Source organism: Eurosta solidaginis, chromosome X, assembly GCF_040869045.1.
Source record: "Eurosta solidaginis isolate ZX-2024a chromosome X, ASM4086904v1, whole genome shotgun sequence".
NCBI lineage: Eukaryota > Metazoa > Arthropoda > Insecta > Diptera > Tephritidae > Eurosta > Eurosta solidaginis.
Genome location: NC_090324.1, coordinates 76,341,529 through 76,358,358, shown reverse-complemented (window position 1 = coordinate 76,358,358; position 16,830 = coordinate 76,341,529). Strand labels below are relative to the sequence as shown.

General features: G+C 38.3%; 1 long non-coding RNA gene across 1 annotated transcript; it reads left to right on the top strand.

Annotated features, from left to right (window-relative positions):
* Positions 1–1,848: 1,848 nt before the first annotated feature.
* Positions 1,849–9,682, top strand: LOC137235411 (uncharacterized). The gene is made up of 5 exons (XR_010947883.1): positions 1,849–2,173; positions 2,566–2,739; positions 2,812–3,042; positions 8,138–8,318; positions 8,389–9,682. It is a non-coding gene; the product is annotated as an uncharacterized lncRNA (long non-coding RNA).
* The last annotated feature ends 7,148 nt before the right edge of the window (positions 9,683–16,830 follow it).

The window sequence follows — 16,830 nt, the reverse complement described above, 5'->3', positions numbered from 1 at the left end:
GTCGGCTGGGTTGGGTTCTTGCCAACTTTGCTGTCCTGCGCCATAAACAGAAAAAAAGTTCCTATCATGCCTTTAAAAAAACTGACAAAAAAGCGCGGAGACGACTCAAAACGCTTATAATTTCAAAATAAAACGACATCCGGTCGAACCGGATGCCACGGACAGACCGTTAAACATTCAAAAGCGAAATTCAAAAAAAAAATCTAACCGCAAAAAAATTACACATGACCGGTTGCTAACGCTGAGAATCAAAAGAACAAAAAAGCTGAAAATGGAAAGGGAAACAAATAGGCCGAATATATTTAGGGGGCGCAGCGGGTGTTGTTGCAACGTTGCAAAGTTAATTTTGGTCTTTATATCTTATTCGTATCTCCTGTTAATGGGGATAATAAAATAAAACTGAGTCTGTTTTGATATTGACTTTGTAAGATAATATTCCTTACAAACGTTCTGATATAAAACCTAGATATATTGATTCAAAGAGTTATGTACTCAGACGTTACATACATCAGTTTCGCAATTCAGATTGATAGAACTAAAATTGAGGTCATCTTGATACAACTGTGATCATGCTAGTTCGAAATTTATTTTTAAAATAATAGTCTGAAGACAGTTGACTTGAAGTCGAAAATAACAGATCCTATCGCTTCGATTGCTGCACGGTTGGTTTACATCGGTCAACTTCAAAATCAACTAAATTCTTCTTTTGGTTCCTTTTTTTTTTGAATTTCGTGTAAAAGTGTTTAAATGTTACTGCCAATAAAATGATTATAGATATTGATTCAGAAATACAATTTGAAAGTTGAAACTTTGTTGCCAACTGGTTAAAGCGAGGAGTTTAAAAAAAATTCTAGAACATTAATTAAAGTTAAATCAATTTGCCAAATACTTAAAATGTACTCACTTGCTATATAAATTTACTTATCACAACTAAATTGTATATCTGTGTTGCTATTGTTCTGCACAACACTGCAGGTGCCTGTGACCCTTGCACTTCTCTAGAATCTAGCCGAAGTACCTACTCCGTAAAAAAAATTTATTATTTGCTAAGTTAGAGGAAGGCCAGTAACAGGGGGAGGGGTATATTTAGAAAAGAAAAAAATTGTGGTATTTTATTTTATTTTAGTCTATTTTATTTTAGTTTGTTTCACTGTAGTTTGTTTTATTTTATTCTGTTTTTTTTTTAGTTTTATTTCTTTTCTCTATTTTATTTCATGTTACGTTATTTTCTTTTAGTCAATTTTATTTCAATTAATTTATTTTACTTTAGGTAACTTTATTTTAGTTTAATATTCATTTTTATTTAATTTTACCATTACTTTCATTTGAACATATTTTCCCCTTTTATTTTCCGAGCTATAACAATTTCTTTGTCTAATTTCAATAATTTACATTTTAACAAGAAGTTTTTGTGCTAATTTAGCAAAATTTCACAAAACGTTAAGAGCCTGTATGCACCTACAAATTCATTCTTCTTTAAAGTACTTATTCATCCACGATGTAAACTAGCATTTATGTATGCGTATCTATGTAGTAGGCAGTGCGTTAATCACGCAGACCTATTTATACGGTTCACTAGATAACTTAATAACCAAGTTAACGTTTATAACGCACATAGTGTATAGTTTAAAATTTTTTTTTTTTTGTAGTTAAAAATAAGAAACTAAACTAATGAGCTCTGTGCGGATATAATGAAATAAGTTGTCTAAGGAAAGGTTGCTGACATTTGAATGGAGCAAATACAAATGTATTATGCTTAAGTGGAAATTGTTTAGTTGTGTTGTAGCCTTAAGTTAAGTACGTTTGTATATTAATAACTACCCTACAAGACGGAGGTAACCAGTTCACCCACACATTCAAAGCTTTTTTCGCTCTCCACTAACACATCGACGTTTCATGCTGTCATCGAAATGACAGTTCATTAATTATTCCGGAAAACATTGAAACGCAAAAAAAATATAAATTGTTTACAACGAAAAATATCTTGTGCTTTTAGTTGTGACATGTGACGGAAATTAAAAATTTTGTTGCAGAGAACACCTTTTTGCGTTGGCGACCTTCGCCCAAAATAACATTAAGTTAATTTGAGTTGTGACATGTGACGGAAATTAAGAATATTGCTGCAGAGACCATCTTTTTGCGTTGGCGGCCTTCGCCCAAAATAATATTAAGGGTAAAGTTTTACAAGACGGTACACCACCTAATTTAAAAATATCAAATAATAATAAAAACGGAGGTCGAGGCGCGCCTTTTGATTCCACTTTTGATAATTTTTGATAAAAATTGGGTGGTGCACCGTCTTTTAAATCGTTACCATATTAAGTTGTATAGAATCGACGGGATGGCCTACAAGGTTTTATGTCAACTAAATCGCTCCCGATATGGTCGGGCTAGTACCTAAATGGTTCCCGGAACGTACCCGATCAGCATCTGGCAAAGGACCAACAAAGTCGATAACGGGGAGTGTCCTTATCGCTACAACAACAACATTATTTACTTTCTGATTTTTATTCATACGTATGTGCATTTTTAAATAATAAAAAAAATGTTATATTATTCTAATAGATAGCATCTCCGCCGGGTTGCGATTCAGCTCAGAATATGCCAAAATCAGGGGAAATCTACAAAAACAAGGTACTTTACAAGCAACATGCTTTGGAATACGGTACCAAACTGGTTGGATGTATTTCCCTAAAAAAGCGTGGAACTACGCATCTTGGTTTGCCAGTATTTGCTTCGGTAATTTATATTGATTTGTAGTGATTAAAAATTGCAATAGTAGATAATGAATAGTGAATTAAAATTGAATAGGTAGCCGGAGCAAAAAAGGCAACTGATCGGCATGCAACTGTTATTTATGTGGTGCCACCGGGAGCTGCTGCTGCTATCCTAGAAGCATTAGAAGCAGAAATGTCTTTGATTTTTTGCATCACCAAAGTTGTGCCATAACATGATAGGGTTCGCGTTAAGCACGCTCTCTTAAGGCAAAAAAAATCGCGTCTAGTCAGGCCCGATTGTCCAGGAATCATCGCACCAGAAAGGGTAAGTAAATTGGCTACCATATTAAATATATAAGCAACATGTATGAATTTTTTAGTGATAATTTGACATGCTTTTGTTGATAATCAACTGAAGAATGCAAATACGACAGAGTTCGAAGTTCATGTGAAAACCAATTAATTTTTTTAATTAGCATTTGGAGAGAAAAATACATATGTATGTATACATAGAACTGCATAGAAGGGGAGGAAAAATTAATTACTATCAGTAGATTTGCAAGATTTTTGTCATTTTCCCTGCATCGCAGTTGTCATTACATTGCGTTAAGAGAGGACATCAACACCTTACTACCCACAGCCAGTTAAAATTATTGTAAATTTTGCTCTTTTCATCACTGTTTCAAAACGTGGAAAGTTATATATCGAGCATTCCATGGAGAATGGTGCATTTTAGCAGACTTTCGCATTGCCGGCATTATTAAGATTCAATCCCTAGAAGGTTTAATGTAGTCATATCAATAGTTCCCGAGATGGTGGGGCTAGTACCACAATGGTGCTTGTTACCGGAACGTAGATAGATAGATCATTTATTGAGGATTGCACAGTGACTTGCACATCTCCTTCACAGCACCTCATCCTAGCCGACTTCCTTGATGAGCCCCAGCAGTGTTCTTTGCTTGAGGGATTAAATGTGGGAATGCTCTGGCCATGGTGAGCCCATAAACTTAGCCCTACGTCTTGAAATTGCGCCGCAATCTAGAAGGATATGGTCCACCGTCTGCTGATCCATCACAAAATCGGTATGTGTTGTTCGATACTATACCCAGCTTTTGCATGTGACTGTTCAGTCTACAGTGTCTTGTAAGAATAGCCGTTGGGGTTCTTAGGTTATCTTTTTGAGAGGTCTATTAATGCCCTATATCGAGTTGTGCTGTAACCCCCTAACAGTAACTTAGATTGACTCAGGCCTGGCATATTGCGCCAGCGTTCTCTTTTTTCCCTCCCTTCTGCTAATAAATGCCCCTGTGGGCCAACTGGCAGGAACGGCTCGGGATCGATGGGTCATGCAGTTGCTGCCTCTCTTTCCGTGTTGTCCGCCTGCTGTTGTTGTAGTAGCAGTGCTTCGCCCCATCCAATAGGTGCGACCGATCACAAATTGTCATCAATGTCCTCTAACGGGAGTCCAAAGAAACTTTCTGTTTCAACAGGGGTGGGCCATAATGAGAGGAGTGTTAGAGGCGTTGGTTGCACAATACAGTTAAAGAGATGGTTGGTGACATGTGGGGACACATTACAAGCAGGACAATGTTTTGTATGTCGGGGTTGATTCTGGATAGGTAAGAGTTTAACCTGTTACGTTATCCAGCTCGAAGTTGAGCTAGAGTGACTACTCTCGTTTCCCTAGGGAGAGTGCGTTCCTCCTCTGCTAGTTTTGTTCTTTGAGTACAGGAATCACCGGCATAGAGGTCCGACGCCTGTTTGTGGAGTTCACTGAAGACATGCTTGTGTTTTTTAGCTTCATACGGCTGTGTTCTCAGGTGCCGTATTTCCTCATAATGTAATGAGGCCGTGAACAACAAGAGCCACAAAAGATTTATAAAAGTTATGAGGACGCTGGATTTCGGAATCTAGCCCAGAGCAATCTGTCCGATGCAACCATCCCTTGCACGTGAAACACTGACAAGAGTATTTATTTTTTTAATTTAATTTATTTATTCTTACGGCTGTTTAGGCCCAAAACATAAACTACTAAGTACAATTCATTGTTATAATCACTTATTTCTATGGAATACGCTGTTGGAATGCCATGTGATTCCGATCAGTATATTTACTAGCGTGACAGAGGGACGAGTCTGGGAGCCACTCATTAAAGGAAGGTTGGAAAGGACGCGTTTCCAATCCTCCAGTGATCCCAGCTTAAGGCAACAAAATTTGGAACTTATATATTTCAATTATATGTGTATTTTAAGCTTTCGGAATGTATTAGTCTCCGATCAATGCAGCTAAACATGTCTTTGGATGTTGGAAATTGAAAATAACGTGTATCCAATCAACCCTCAACTTTGTTTAGTAAAGACGCTGTCGGAATGCATGAAGATTCCGATTAGCACAGCTCAACATATAATGGGAGGCTGAAAAGGACGTGTTTCCAATCCCCCTTGCTCCAACTTTTATTTGGCCTTATTTTCGTTATTTTTGTTACACAATATATAATTTTATTGTTATATTTATGCTGTCGGATTGCGAATGATTCCGATCAGCAACAGTAAATACCAGCTGGAAATACCGAATTCCTGCGAAATTAGTTGTTGGAACTGTCTGGAGTTACATGTGGCGACCGATTTTCTTTCCCTTAGGGCCGGATGCATTGTATTTTGCTGCTACCATTATTACCATTCCCTTTTCGCGCTCCAGTATCGGTATATCATGTAAAAAAATAAAAGAAAAAAAAACTATCTTATTGGAAGGGTTTTACAATGCTCCAATAAACTTTTTTTAAAAGTATTGAAGTTATTACTACTTTTTATTTGATTAGGAAGTTCATTGAAATATTTCAGGCCCTTATATATATGACCGTCCTAAAAAGATTCTTTTCAGGCAAACGCAGCAAACCCATTTCTCAGTACTGGGGTCAGGAGAAGGACCCGGATTGGGGTCGATACCTTCCCGGAAGAGGAGAGTATGGCGCAGACCCGCTGCAAGGATCTGCTGGGGGGTTTGACAATTTGTGGGAGAGACGCAACAAATTAAACATGGAGTCCGCCTGCTCATTGCCCTCCACTCCCCTGTGGCCTAGGACCCACGCCAACAGTACTACGTTGTGTGCTCCTAATTGATTCAGATTTTCTACGCACTGAAGGACAAGTGCTGACTTTATTTCGAACGCCGCAAGTGCCTTTAGTGGAACCTGACTGCCTGACTGAGTATGGCAATTGTTTCATTGGGGTATCAGCGCTGAAGGTTCAGCTAAGCGCACTAACTTATGGCGAATACTTCCGCTCGAAAATGCTCGGATGTGCTTTTAGAGTTACTGATATTTTGGTTCTGGGTCCGAAAACTCTGGCTCCGATCCCCTCTGGCGTCTTCGAGCCATCTATGTACCTTCCGATCTTGAGCCTAGTAATACATTGCACCCGCCTATACCTATACAGAGACGGAGCAGCCCATTACATATTGGCACAACCGGAGCACTGCTGGACATCCATCCTATATGAAAGCTATGCATTCAAAAGTGTTTGTACCAGTGGCTGGTGCACACCGAACTGGACCAATGTATGCTATATTGAGGCCTGCACAAATACCAAGCTATGTTTATGTAAAAATTGTTACTGCTAATGTCAATTTGCACGGTTGAGCACATACAGTACCTACGTTTATACAAGGTGGAACACCACACTACCTACATGGCGATGTAGCCACCGATCAGGTTGTTGTAAGAGATTAATTAAAATATGTTATTCATAAACACTGATTCTTATATTTGTATTATCATTAAACTGTAGACTAGACTCATGACGGGTATTCTTACTGGACACTGCCTTCTGGCGTCACATGCCTTTAAATTAGGCTTGGTCAGTGATAGCAGATGTAGGAAGTGCGAGTTGGAGGAGGAAACGATCGATTTCATTCTGTGCTCGTGCCCTGCGCTTGCCGGGCTAAGACTCCAGCTGACAGATGTCAGATCTAGAAGCAGCAAGTGGCTTAAATTCTAGGAAGCCGCTAACCCGCTGGAGCCATGAGAAGCGTGAGTGCACTTTGGGTGTCCCAAGACAAGTTCTGTACCTGCTCCGAATAATTTGATAGATAGATAGATTAGATAGGGATCTGTTCTAGGTCCAACTCTTTGGAATGCGGTGTATGGCGGGGTGCTACAAATCGACCTTCCCGGAGGCACGGAAATTGTCGGCTATGCAGATGATATTGTCGTAGTAGCAGTGGCCAAGAAACTTGATCTGCTCCAAGCATTATGTAATGACGCCATGGGAAGAATAACGGAATGGTTGACGAACACGGGGCTGGAGATGGCTAGCAATAAGACAGAAGTGGTTCTGATGAGCTCAAAGCGGACTGTGGATGAGTTGGTCCTAACCATAGGAGATTTTCAAATAAATTCAAAGCCCTCCTTGAAGTATCTAGGAGTAATCATTGACTCAAAACTAACTTTTAGGGAGCACTTCAGGGCGGTGGGGGACAAAGTTTCTAGAGTTAGTGGAACCCTAACGCGAATAATGCCCAACATCGGCGGCCCAAGCGAAGCTACCCGTCAGCGATTATCCAACGTAACCAGCTCTATAATATTATATGCAGCACCAGTATGGCACAGATCTAAAATGGTCCACCAAAAAGATATACTAGGAGCCTACCGCATTACTGCTATACGAATAGCATGTGCTGTTCCGACGACGCGATCCATGTTTTATCCAGGAAAATCCCAGTAGATCTACTCTCAGGTGAAATGGCCGATCTGTATGGCATTGGATTCAGCCGACCATCTGAAGATGCTAAGAAAAGCGCAAGGTCACGAACAATAGTTAGGTGGCAAGAACGGCGGGAAGATTCGAGAAAAGAGCGCTGAACCTTCATGCTAGTCCGGAATATAGCGGAATGGTACGAGCGAAAACACGGCAAACTAAATTACCATCTCACACAGATATTGAGCGGGTACGGTGGCTTAAAGGAATATATACATAAGCGTGGGATAGAGGAGGATCCTTTCTGTCCAAGCTGTCCGTCCGAATTGGAAAGCGCAGAACATGTAATATTTCACTGCCCTCGTTTTCACGGCGAAAGACTGTCTGTAAACAGAGTTTTTGGAGAGGAACCTTCCATTAGGAATTTAGTTCCACGAATTTGCGGACAAATAGATTGTTGGATTGCTGTGAGCAAGATGGCCTTTATAGTAATGACGAAATTGATCATGCATGCCGAAAGGGAGCGTAGAGAAATGCGCATACGAAGTAGTGGCGACTAAATCGCCTTTGAAGTTACTTTACCAGGTCCTGATTCTAGTTATCTGAAATTTCTCTTGTGCCTTTGGAAAAGAGCTATGTGTGGAGCCCTATTTATGGAACACTTTTCGGCTTATATTAAACACTTTTAATCTATTCTTACTGATATGAGTTTCTTTTTCATTCTAGGTAATTTGATTTTGACGATGTGAGGATAGAAATATCCCAAATATTCCAGCTGTGGCTGTAAGAACATACATTTGCTCAAATTAGAAGAAAACTGCACGGTTGAGCACATCCAGTATCTACGTTTATACAAGGAGGAACACCACACTACTTTCACGGGGATGTAGGCACCGATCACGTTGTTGTAAGAGCTTATTTTAAATATGTTATTCATAAACACTGATTCTAATATTTTGTTTTGGTTTTTACTTTAGAGTCAACCTGTTATATAAGCGATGTCAGCTATGCCTGTAACTTAAGCGCCTTCAGATGTAATAGTTACCGCGGACGCGGTCACAGGAGTAGTTCACTACGTGGGGATTACACTAATCAAGGACTTTCAATATCGGAAGGTTTTCCAGCACTATAACACACCAACAATATGTGCAATCACCCGAATAAATTGTACAACAAACGTTAACACCACATCATCAGCCAGCAACAACAACAACAAACGCAACAAGTTGAAACTTCTAAACAATTAATGACTAGTGAACCACCAACATATCCGCAATATGCGCAAACATCAACACCAACATGTGTCGCCTACTTTGCAACACGGTGAAGATGGCCAAGGCCATTCTGATTCTAATACTGATAAAGGCGAACCATTGGCAAATTTAAAAACTCAAACAGACCACGAAAAATGTTGATGATGGTATTAATTCTAGTACGGATAGTAAAGAATTTAAACCTAGGAAAAAAGCTAAACTTGATAAAAACTTAACCGAAGATGACAATGTTTCTAATTCTAATACAAAGGAAGATGCACCTTTGATAAATATGAAGCTTAAAACAGAGTTATCAAAAAATGACGATGATGATAATGATGTTGATGCAAAGTCCAATGTTGAAAATGATGAAAATTATGAAACAGAATCTGAAAATAGTATGAGTGTGGATTATAACCTGAAGCAAAACTGTAATATCCGGTACGACCAGAATTAGATGTTAAGAAAAGAGCCTACATAAAGAGGCTCAGTATATTTATGGAAAATTTATCCTGAGACAATGCCCAATGTATGTATTTCAATTAAATTCAGCACATTGTTGGAAAAAGCATATAAACTTTATGCATCGTGTAGAGAAACCAGAACATTTACAATTTAAATATAACGAACGTGGTGCAAAATGTAAATTTTGTGATATTCAAGCAGCTACACCAAGCTTCAACAAATTACTGGACCATGAGATTTCTCATATGCCTAATAGTCATTATTTAAAATGTAAATTATGCGATTGGAAGACGAAAATACATTCAAGTATGAATTTTCATTTACGTGTACAACACGCTGAAACAATTGATGTAACAACGAAAAGTTTAGAATTGAATGTTTGTCCATATTGTAATCACAATGGTATTTACGCAAACACTTAATACATCTTTTCTATGTTTAGAATGTGGTGAATAATTTAGAACAAATACAAGTTTACGTGTACACCACAAGATTTGAACGGAAATATCTTGAGGTTATGGTTACACCTATGTGGCATCTACAAGCTATTTATAATGACTAGTATGGAATGAATCCGGATATGGAAGAAAACGGAGGTGACGAAATGAATCACCATGCTTCTTTGGATTCTGGTGGTACTCCTGACATGCTTCCTAATTTCCCTACGTCTGATGTTACTATACCTACCAAACTAATATGACTGCAAACTGATGAGCAACACTACCAGCGCAGGAAAAATAAGAACTTCAAAACAAGGTTTCGGAAAGGGCACGACTATGAATAGACGTTAATGTATTTATATAGTTTATAAATATAAAAATTCACATATGTAAAGTTCGCTAGAGTAATAAGGCAATAATTTAAATTGTAAAAAAACATTGTATATATGAATAATTTATAATTAAATATTATCTGAACATAAAGGACGCGTTTCATTCATAGAAAAAGCGATTTGACAGAAGGTAACCGATACGGGTAACCGATAGGACAGTTACCCGTGTTGTTGTTGTTGCATATGTTTTGGTTAGCGATAACGAAAACATAACTGATGAAGTAACTTAAAAATGTAAATAACATCGAGCGAGAAAGAATGTCGAAAACACAATAGGTAAGAGCGAGAAAGCGAGTCACACGTACAATATTTTGAGAGAGAGCATGCGTTACCTTTTTCACGACAGCAATGTAAAAGTCATTAAGACGATAATTGGTGAACAAGTTATTGGTGGCGATTAAGTAATCGATTAGGGAACGGGTACCTGTCTTGTAGGGATATTGTGATTACAATGTAGGGATATACCCTACAAGACAGGTACCCGTTCCCTAATCGATTACTTAATCGTCACCAATAACTTGTTCACCAATTATCGTCTTAATGACTTTTACATTGCTGTCGTGAAAAAGGTAACGCATGCTCTCTCTCAAAATATTGTACGTGTGACTCGCTTTCTCGCTCTTACCTATTGTGTTTTCGACATTCCTTCTCGCTCGATGTTATTTACATTTTTAAGTTACTTCATCAGTTATGAACTTCGTTATCGCTAACCAAAACATATGCAACAACAACAACACGGGTAACTGTCCTATCGGTTACCCGTATCGGTTACCTTCTGTCAAATCGCTTTTTCTATGAATGAAACGCGTCCTTTATGTTCAGATAATATTTAATTATAAATTATTCATATATACAATGTTTTTTTACAATTTAAATTATTGCCTTATTACTCTAGCGAACTTTACATATGTGAATTTTTATATTTATAAACTATATAAATACATTAACGTCTATTCATAGTCGTGCCCTTTCCGAAACCTTGTTTTGAAGTTCTTATATTTCCTGCGCTGGTAGTGTTGCTCATCAGTTTGCAGAGTCATATTAGTTTGGTAGGTATAGTAACATCAGACGTAGCGAAATTAGGAAGCATGTCAGGAGTATCACCAGAATCCAAAGAAGCATGGTGATTCATTTCGTCACTTCCGTTTTCTTCCATATCCGGATTCATTCCATACTAGTCATTATAAATAGCTTGTAGATGCCACATAGGTGTAACCATACCCTCAAGATCTTTCCGTTCAAATCTTGTAGTGTACAATGAGCAAACTTTTCATAAACATGTACACGTAAACTTGTATTTGTTCTAAATTGTTCACCACATTCTAAACATAGAAAAGAAGTTCTTTCATCCACTGATTTCTCATGTTCCTGTATTAAGTGTTTGCGTAAATACCATTGTGATTACAATATGGACAAACAGTCAATTCTAAACTTTTCGTTGTTACATTAATTGTTTCAGCGTGTTGTACACGTAAAACGTAAATGAAAATTCATACTTGAATGTATTTTCGTCTTCCAATATCATAATTTACATTTTAAATAATTACTATTAGGCATATGAGAAATCTTATGGTCCAATAATTTGTTGAAGCTTGGTGTAGCTGCTTGAATATCACAAAATTTACATTTTGCACCACGTTCGTTATATTTAAATTGTAAATGTTTTGGTTTATCTACACGATGCATAAAGTTTAGATGCTTTTTCCAACAATGTGCTGAATTTAATTGAAATACATACATTGGGCATTGTCTCATGATAAATTTTCCATAAATATACTGAGCCTCTTTATGTAGGCTCTTTTCTTAACATCTAATTCTGGTCGTACCGGATATGACAGTTTTGCTTCAGGTTATAATCCACACTCATACTATTTTCAGATTCTGTTTCATAATTTTCATCAATTTCAACATTGGTCTTTGCATCAACATCATTATCATCATCGTCATTTTTTGATAACTCTGTTTTAAGCTTCATATTTATCATAGGTTCATCTTCCTTAGTATTAGAATTAGAAACATTGTCATCTTCGGTTAAGTTTTTATCAAGTTTAGCTTTTTTCCTAGGTTTAAATTCTTTACTATCCGTACTAGAATTAATACCATCATCAACATTTTTCGTGGTCTGTTTGAGTTTTTAAATTTGCCAATGGTTCGCCTTTATCAGTATTAGAATCAGAATGGCCTGGGCCATCTTCACCGTGTTGCAAAGTAGGCGACATATGTTGGTGTTGATGTTTGCGCATATTGCGGATATGTTGGTGGTTCACTAGTCATTAATTGTTTAGAAGTTTCAACTTGTTGCGATTGTTGTTGTTGTTGCTGGCTGATGATGTGGTGTTAACGTTTGTTGTACAATTTATTCGGGTGATTGCACATATTTTTGGTGTTGTTATGGTGCTGGAAAACCTTCCGATATTGAAAGTCCTTGATTAGTGTAATCCCCACATAGTGAACTACTCCTGTGACCGCGTCCGCGGTAACTAGAACATCTGAAGGCGCTTAAGTTACAGGCATAGCTGACATCGCTTATATAACAGGTTGACTCTAAAGTAAAAACCAAAACAAAATATTAGAATCAGTGTTTATGAATAACATATTTAAAATAAGCTCTTACAACAACGTGATCGGTGGCTACATCCCCGTGAAAGTAGTGTGGTATTCCTCCTTGTATAAACGTAGGTACTGGATGTGCTCAACCGTGCAGTTTTCTTCTAATTTGAGCAAATGTATGTTCTTACAGCCACAGCTGGAATATTTGGGATGTTTCTATCCTCACATCGTCAAAATCAAATTACCTAGAATGAAAAAGAAACTCATATCAGTAAGAATAGATTAAAAGTTTTTAATATAAGCCGAAAAGTGTTCCATAAATAGGGCTCCACACATAGCTCTGTTCCAAAGGCACAAGAGAAATTTCAGATAACTAGAATCAGGACCTGGTAAAGTAACTTCAAATGAACCTCCACCATGCCTATGCATCTTCCGTTGGCAGGGGTAACAAATTGTAACAAGGGACAATTGATTGATGTTACGAAGTAAATTAATTAGACGTGCTACAATAACAAATAAATACAGATGACTGTTTAATCTATTATGCGAAGTTCTTGAATGGATGTTCAAATTTAAAAGGACAAATTAATGCTAAAATTGCTTTCCCCAACTAACCCGGGAACGAATTGATATGACTACGCCTATCCTTCTTTAGCAGCAGTGCCGTGCACCAGTTCTGTTTTGGACAGGAAAATAAACGTTTGGTTGTCTCCAAGTTGATCATATGATACAGAATATACTCGTTTGCTACATCTTATTTTCCCCTGAAAGGTGCATTTGTTGCACCCTGCTGTCTGGCCGCTCACACAACAACACCAGGCACGACGGAACTTGTCTTTTTTTATTGGACGTTGTGGTAGCGCCCTACCCTGAAGTGGCCCAATGAAACCAGGCTAATCCTGTTCGCGTGTTCGCACCCCGTGGGACCGCCGTTAGGCATAACGTTACGGGGGGAGGCGATTTAGTCGCCACTACTTCGTATGCGCATTTCTCTGCGCTCCCTTTCGGCATGCATCATCAATTTCTTCATTACTATAAAGGCCATCTTGCTCACAGCAATCCAACAATCTATTTGTCCGCAAATTCGTGGAACTAAATTTCTAATGGAAGGTTCCTCTCCAAAAGCTCTGTTTACAGACAGTCTTTCGCCGTGAAAACGAGGGCAGTGAAATATTACATGTTCTGCGCTTTCCAATCGGTGACTACATCGCCATGTAGGTAGTGTGGTGTTCCACCTTGTATAAACGTAGGTACTGTATGTGCCCAACCGTGCAAATTGGCATTAGCAGTAATATTATTTACATAAACATAGCTTGGTATTTGTGCAGGCCTCAATATAGCATACACTGGTTCAGTTCGGTGTGCACCAGCTACTGGTACAAACACTTTTGAATGCATAGCTTTCATATAGGATGGATGTCCAGCAGTGCTCCGGTTGTGACAATATGTAATGGGCTGCTCCGTCTCTAGGTACGGCTGTATAGGTATAGGCGGGTGCAATGTATTACTAGTCTGCTCAAGATCGTATGGTACGTAGATGGCTCGAAGACGCCAGAGGGGATTGGAGCCAGAGCTTTCGGACCCAGAACCAAAATATCAGTAACTCTAAAAGCACATCCGAGCATTTTCGAGCGGAAGTATTCGCCATAAGTTAGTGCGCTAAGCTGAACCTTCAGCGCTGATATCCCAATGAAACAATTGCCATACTCAGTCAGGCAGTCAGGTTCCACTAAAGGCATTTGCGGCGTTCGAAATAAAGTCAGCACTGGTCCTTCAGTGCGTAGAAAAGCTGAATCAATTAGGAGCACACAACGTAGTACCGTTGGCCTGGGTCCTAGGCCACAGGGGAATGGAGGGCAATGAGCAGGCGGACTCAATGTTTAATTTGTTGCGTCTCTCCCACAAATTGTCAACCTCCCAGCAGATCCTTGCAGCGGGTCTGCGCCATACTCTCCTCTTCCGGGAAGGTATCGACCCCAACCCGGGTCCTTCTCCTGACCCCAGTACTGAGAAATGGGTTTGCTGCGTTTGCCGGAAAAGAATCTTTTTAGGACGGTCATATATATAAGGGCCTGAAATATTTCAATGAACTTCCTAATCACATAAAAAGTAGTAATAACTTCAATACTTTTAAAAAAAGTTTATTGGAGCATTGTAAAACCCTTCCAATAAGATAAAGTTTTTTTTCTTTTATTTTTTTACATGATATACCGATACTGGAGCGTGAAAAGGGAATGGCAATATTGGTAGCAGCAAAATACAATGCATCCGGCCTTAAGGAAAAGAAAATCGGTCGCCACCTGTAACTCCAGACAGTTCCAACAACTAATTTCGCTGGAATTCGCTATTTCCAGCTGGTATTTACTGTTGCTGATCGGAATCACTCGCATTCCGACAGCTAATATAACAATAAAATTATATAATGTGTAACAAAAATAACGAAAATAAGGCCAAACAAAAGTTGGAGCAGGGGGGATTGGAAACACGCCCTTTTCAACCTCCCATTATATGTTGAGCTGTGCTAATCGGAATCTTCATGCATTCCGACAGCGTCTTTACTAAACAAAGTTGAGGGGTGATTGGATACACGTTATTTTCAATTTCCAACATCCAAAGACATGTTTAGCTGCATTGATCAGAGACTAATACATTCCGACAGCTTAAAATGCACATATAATTGAAAATATATAAGTTCCAAATTTTGTTGCCTTAAGCTGGGAGCACTGGAGGATAGGAAACGCGTCCTTTCCAACCTTCCTTAAATGAGTGGCTCCCAGACTCGCCCCTTTGTCACGCTATTAAATATGCTGATCGGAATCACATGGCATTCCAACAGCATATTCAATAGAAATAAGTGATTATATCAATGAACTGTACTTAGTAGTTTAAGTTTTAGGCCTAAACAGCCGTAATAATAAATATATTAAATTAAAAAAATAAATACCCTTGTCAGTGTTTCACGTGCAAGGGATGGTTGCATCGGACAGGTTGCTCTGGGCTAGATTCCAAAATCCAGTGTCCTCGTAACTTTTATAAATCTTTTGTGGCTCTTGTTGTTCACGGCCTCATTACATTATGAGGAAATACGGCACCTGAGAACACAGCCGTATGAAGCTAAAAAACACAAGCATGTCTTCAGTGAACTCCACAAACAGGCGTCGGACCTCTATGCCGGTGATTCCTGTACTCAAAGAACAAAACTAGCACCTCTCTGAAGTTGGCAAGACAACTTTTACGTGGAAAAAAATTACCTATTGGGAAAATTGCCGTGAATTTGCCGTAATTTATCCGTGAAACAAAAAAATTTGCCGTGGCCATATTTTAGAAAATACAGGGTGGCACGCCAACTTCACGTGAAGTTAGCGTGCCACCCTCAGAAAACCACCTTAGAGGCCAGCTAGGAAAATAATTCTTGCACACGAATTTGCCGCAGATAAGTGGCATATTTTATAAATTCGAAAAAAAAAATTTTCAAATTTTTTTATGGTGCACCGCCAACTTCAATTGAAGTTAGCGTGCCACCCTCAGAAAACCACCTTAGAGGCCAGCTAGGAAAATAATTCTTGCACACGAATTTGCCGTAGATAAGTTGCATATTTTATAAATTCGAAAAAAAAAATTTCAAATTTTTTTTATGGTGCACCGCCAACTTCACGTGAAGTTAGCGTGCCACCTCAGAAAACCACCTGAGAGGCCAGCTAAGAAAATAATTCTTGCACACAAATTTGCCGTAAATTTTCCGTAGATAAGTGAAATATTTTATAAATTCGAAAAAGAAAATTCAAATTTTTTTATGGTGCACCGTATGGTAAGTGGCATATTTTATAAAAATATATAGGCGCATAGTCAAAATAAAATAGGTTTTAAATTTAGTTACAGCTTTTTGATATAATTTTCTATGAGCTATCTGTCAAAAAATCTGCAGCTAAATATAAAATCTATTTTATTTTGACTATGACTATGCGCCATAGCCTTTGCATGTTCCTTCATAAACCATTCCAATAATGCCGCTTAAAATATGAGTTACATACGTACATCTGAGCAGCAACTTTATGATGACCTGTGCATCACTTACGAAAGATTTTTGTATTTGAGTTAGGTAGAAAGCTATGCAAATTTTCTGCATTATGCCTGCTATGGTTTCTATGCTCAAAAGAGTGTGTCAGGATGGAGCATCCGTAACGCGGGAAACACCCATACGCAAAGATAAATAGATAAAAAACAGTAGCGATCCTTTTCATCTTTTGATGCAACAGTTAAGGGTAAAAGCGCTGATGCCAATGTCTTAACATTTGTACAAATATTAAACAGACACAAAA